Here is a 5,681-nt window from a genome sequence, read left to right on the forward strand (position 1 = left end):
GAAAGAGGTCCAAGGACAGTCCATTTGGATACAATACTTCTGAAGGAAGAAATGTTCTGAAAAAGGGGAGCCGAGTCCCCGGAGTCAAGCACACCCCAGTCTGGGCACACACGCTCTGGCTGCAACATGGCTGACTGTGCTGTGCTACCCAGAGTGGAACTGCGCCATGCCCACCACTGCAGGCCTCTGTTCCCAGCAGGTAATACACTGGCCATGAGGTATTTGAAAGCATTTGCTGAAATACACAGTGTTGCGTGACCGTGACCCTGGGCAGGCCGCGTACACCCCAGCATGTAAGAATCTTGAGATAAGCTTTCCATTTTACTGAGCACCGCTCAAGCGCTTCCCAGAATATTGTGTGTGAGCCTTGTAATTAAAGCGGGAAGAGGAGGCCTGGCAGAGGGTCTGAGAAAAATTGCGAGGATATTAAAGGGTTGGAAACAATAAAGCTTACTTTAAAAAAGAGATTCAAAGGACTTGGATTATTTAGACGGAAGGACAGAAGGGGAGGAGGCAGAATAACAATGATTGGCAAATACACTCATTCTAGGGCTGGAGAACGTAGCTAATTCCTCCCTGATGAAATACTGGGGGCCTGGCTGCTCGCTGTACGGACTTGTTAGCCAGCAAGCCAGAATTCAGCAAAATGAAAGCGCTGAACGGTCACAGGCCACAGTCTGTCTCCCTGACCGGATCTTGGTCATGCCTGCTTTGTGAGCCCATGTGGACCCCGGGGTAAGCATGAAGCCGAGGGCAGGGTGGTGGGGGGGTGGGGTGGACAATTCTTTCTAGATGGTGTAAAATCTCAGTGGGATTAATGAAAACTCTCTGTGTGAGCCTGAGAAACAACCCCCACCAGGTTTGTTTATCTATCAAACAAAAGTTTGTTTCCCCATTAGAAAAGTGATGCACACTCCTTGGCTTAGAAATAAAAGCAAACTCTCCAGAGATGCACATGGAAGGACAATTCTGTGTGTGTGTGTTTGGGATGGAGCAGACAAGGGGAGAATGGTGAGAGGCAGGGTGGGTAGGATAGAAAATGAGATTTTACTAAATTGGGAGGATAATCGGGACACTTGATTTACAGCACAATCCAGGTTACAAGGCATAGTTTCCTTTCAGCCCGGGGTCCCCGCAGAAGGCTCTCCTGCCTGGATCCCACTGCAGGAGGAGGGAAGGCTCCCCGCTCTGGTAAAAAAAAATGTCAAGTCTTCGTCCTACCAGGTGGGCAGTGAATGGAGAGCCTCAGGATGGAGTCAGCCTCTTTCCCACTACTCCCCGCGTCCCCCACCTTAGCGATCCTGGAATAACACCTGTTAAGGAGGCAGACAGATATCACAACTTCTTGAAGGAGGAGGGTGGGGGAGACCTTGCTCCGTCTACCATCCCAAGGCATTCATGTGGTTTCTTACAGTTGCTTTTTTCTCTCTCTCTCCTTTGTTTTACATATGAAATCTGGTGACAAATATATAATTTTGCAGCTTTTCCCACCTGTTTTCATTAAGTTAAATTCATCACAATGGTATGTGTAATGTGAAACCCACTTGTATAAATATCCACATGCAGGGGCTGGCAGGTGGTGTGGTGATTAAAGCACTGGACTCCTACATGACTGACTGTGGTTTAAATCCCAGACCTGGCAGTTTGCTTCTCACCTTCCCTCTCTCTCTCTCTCTCTCTCTCTCTCTCTCTCTCTCTCTGGTCAAATTAAAAAATAATAATAATAAATTAAATTAAATTAAAATGATTTTTTTAAAAAAATGCACATGCCCTATGACAAAAACAAACAAAAAACCCCTAAAAATCTAAGGCAAATAAATAAGTAAAATTAAATAAATAAAAAGAGAAGGCATATTTTTCATAAGATGAATCCAACTCAATAAGAATCTAAAACAGGGTAGAGGGGAAGCTACCAGGTTAAATGGTATGAACACTGCCGAGTTCCACAGCAGCTCTGACAGCTGGTTCTCTCCGACCACAGACACGTTCTGGTTCCTGTCCCCTTTCCTGCGTCTCTAATCCATTTGTCTCCTCTCTCTCTCTCTCCTCCTCCTGGTTTTCAAGCACTCATGCTTTCATTGTCCCTGATTTCCTGTAATGATCACCGTGGTCCTTTCTGTCCCCTTTCTTTCCTTACATCCCTGTTGGATGCCATAAGTCACTCGTGTGTGGGTTACTCCACGGGTACCCTTCCTTGGCTCCTGACAGAGAGATGGTGCTACCATTAGCTTCCAAATCTCCATGTCTGCTACCTTGAAATCTGGGGTATGAGAAAGCAGTGACGAACATCCTAAAGTGTGAGGACCGTGGCATCTGCCTTGAGGGGTTGTCACAATGAATGCTTACTCTGCTGACACCATAAATAGCCTTATGAAAAAGTTAATAAACCTAAGGTCATTTACATGCTTTTGATGATATTTCTTTGATGTCTTGAACATGGGCTAGTGTTTCCTATGCCTATCTAGATGGGCAGCCATGAGAGAGGAGTTATTTTTATCTATGCATGTGATTTGCAGCTGATTAGGGATGTAAAGATTCCATTCCTTGCCATCACTCACTGCCTGACACCATTAGCCGAACTGTTCTGTTGTGAATACATGTGATGACCTTGGCTCAGACAGATGCAGAACCACCTTACATTCCCACCAGCAAGGTACAGGGCTCCAATTTCTCCAAATGCTAACACTTTCTTTCAAAACAAGTTCAAGTCCAGGACCCAGTGGCTTGCAAATCACACCAAGTGTACGTGCAAGTGTGTCTAAAATCTCAAAAGGAGAATAAAAAAGAAGGGATTGTGGCATGACTGTTCCCCACCAGAGGGTAATTTCTCACTTTCCCTCTGTCTTTCTCTGGCAAGCACACATACCCTATGGCCAAAAACAAGGCCAAAAAAATATTGTCATCCTAGTGGGTTTGAAATGGTATCTCATCGTGTGTGTGTGTGTGTGTGTGTGTGTGTTTTAAGTGTACTTATTTCTTCCATGAATGAGTAAAAGAGCCAAAGAAACATCAGCCCAAACAGGGACCTGATGTTGCAATCCTTCCCTGCCTCAGCCTCAGCCAGCCCCAAAATATGGGCATGCTTCTGCCTGGTATACCTGGGTATACCAGATCTCTGGACAAACTCTTGGCCCTTTCTGTGTGGGTCAACCTTGCAGTGTGTTGTACTCACCTCTGTGCCCTCGCCTGACCCACTCACGGTGGTTCTGGTCTGCATTTTCCTAATGACTACTCATGGTGAGCATCTTTTCATGGGCTTATTGGCAAATTGTATATTGTCTCTGGAGAAATATTCATTCAAGTCATTTGCCCATTTTCAAATTGGGTCAGTTCTTTATTATTATTGGATTCTAAGAGTTCTTTCTTTATTCTGGATACTAGATGCTTATTCGGCATAAAATTTGCAAACACATTATCCCATTCTGTAAGTGTCTTTCCACATTTTTTTTTAAAAAGTTGATTTCTTTCAATAAAGGGAGAGACACAGGAAGGATGAGGGAGAGAGAAATGGAAAGAGAGAAGAGGGAAGAATGAGCACCCCCAGCAGAGTTCCCTGCTGCACTCTTCTCGTTCTGTCTGTTGGGTAGACTCACAGGCACACGTGCCCAGCATGTGCAGGTCAACCGGAGAACTGAACTGTGATCTCCCACTTGGATCTAGCATTGCTTGAGCAACACAGTATCAGTGCACCAATGAGCCAACCCTTCATTGTTTTGATAATGTCCTTTGACCCACACCAGTTATTACCAACTCCATGGTCTGGTGGTAAGAAAGCCAGATCCCACAGGGCTGATAGCACAGTTTGAGTCCCAAACCCAGAAATGTAAGAAACACATTAGGCACGTGTGCATATGTGCCCAAAATCCCCAAAGGAGGGAAAAATGGAAGAGTGGTGATTAGGATGTGACCATGTCCTATGTGGGGTGCTCTCTCCCCCCCCTTTCTTTATGTCTCTGTCTCTCTGTGTTTAATTTGCAAGTATATATGCCTTTTAGCTAAAAAGAGAGAGAGAGAGAGAAAGAGAGAGAGAGAGAGAGAGAAAGCGTTACTAAGTTTAATAAAGACCAATTTATCTACTGTTTCTGTTTAGTTGCTTATACTTTTGGTGTTACATTTAAAAGCCATTGTCAAATGCAGGGTCATAAAGATTTATTCCTATATTCTCTTTTAAGTATTTTACAGTATTATCTCTCATATTTAAGCAATTCATCCATTTTTAATTAATTCTTGTATATGGTGTGAGGTTAGGGGCCTAACTTCATCCTTCTAAGTCATTTGATCCAAATTCTTCATTTTTCAAAATGAGAAAACAGGCATGAGGCGTGAAGGGACAAAGCAAATTTGTGACAGGAACAAGACGAAAGCTCCTAGAGTCTAACCCCTGTCTACCATATCACAGTGACCCTGTCCTAGGTCAGAGGTCCTTGTCATATTCACAGAGAAGCGTAGCGACCATGTAAATTTCCTAAGCATGTGTAACAATTATAAAGGTAATTTCATAAAGTAAATGCTTAGACCACTGTATCAACCTTTTAAATAGAAGGTTTGTTTTCTAATTTTTTATTTGAAAGTGCCATCCGTACATCGAAGTTAAGTGTTGTACATTTCTGTCAAATGGTAAACAGCTTATCTCTTCTGTAATTAATCTTGAGTAAATGCAAGTTACATTTTCTCCAAGAAATTTTCTAGCAGAGTTGTATACACAAAACCGAATACAAGATATTTGAGAACACGCAGAGTCCCCCAACATGGGGAGACCAAAAATGTCTGGAACCTTTATAGCAGTCACTCCAGGGCCCCGTTACAGTCCTCTTGGCCCACCTTTTACTTCAGCCACTGTCATGGAAACCTCCTTCCTCCAGATGTAACCTGACAGCGCTTTGGCTTTGCTTTAGGTATGCTGGGTATCCCTTGTTTTCTGCCCCAGGACCTCTCTGATACTGATATCGGACACTAATAATGGTAATGGAGAATAAACCATTGGCCAAAGGATGGGCAGAACCAAAATAAATGCTCCCTTTCCTATCCCTTGAGTGAACGAATCTGAGTTATGGTCTACATGGCTCTTCAGTAGGTCTCCGAGGACTCAGATCCGAATGCCTACAGCAGAGTGCAGCTCAACAACGCATCCCTGTACCGCCTTCCCTCTTTCACTGGGGTGCAATTTCTAGCCTCAACTCTATTTCCTGAGATCATTTTCCTAAATAAACTCTGAATGAAAGCTTTTGTCTTAGGCCTTACTGCCTTACTTTCTGCAGGAAATTCAGGCCTAGACGTGCCTCACTACAGGCGCTGTTGTTACCCCTGTTGTATGGATGAGGAGACAGAGATGCACAGACTTCAGAAAAGTTACCTTGAGCCCAGAGCTGGTCAATGACAAGGCAGGGAATTACGCACATCCGATTTCAGAGCCCAGGGGAGTTACAACACTCTCTACTCTCTCCAGTCATGCTCGCTGTTTTTGCCCCTCTGTTGTCTCCCCACACAAGGAGTCAAGTCTCTGCAAACTCATCACAAGTTCCAAGGCTTCTCTTTGTGCCCAGGTCCCCCAGCCTCTTCTACCTTTGCAGACTGTAACTCCTAATGCGGAAGACCAGTCTCAAATGCTTCTTGCGGCTGGTTAACTGGCTATTATTATTATTATTATTTTAGGATTTTGCCTAGGGCACGTGTGCTTGCCA

The 5,681-nt window shown here is 44.2% G+C and overlaps 1 long non-coding RNA gene across 1 annotated transcript in view; it reads left to right on the forward strand.

The window, feature by feature from the left end:
* The first annotated feature begins 593 nt into the window (after nt 1-593).
* LOC102489010 (uncharacterized) overlaps nt 594-5,681 on the forward strand; it is a 17,449-nt gene continuing 12,361 nt past the window's right edge. The window contains exon 1 of the long non-coding RNA XR_333864.1: nt 594-735. This is a non-coding gene — a long non-coding RNA (uncharacterized LOC102489010). The remainder of the gene's footprint in view (nt 736-5,681) is intronic.

Source organism: Tupaia chinensis, unplaced genomic scaffold, assembly GCF_000334495.1.
Source record: "Tupaia chinensis unplaced genomic scaffold, TupChi_1.0 Scaffold000102_1, whole genome shotgun sequence".
Taxonomy (NCBI): Eukaryota; Metazoa; Chordata; class Mammalia; order Scandentia; family Tupaiidae; genus Tupaia; species Tupaia belangeri.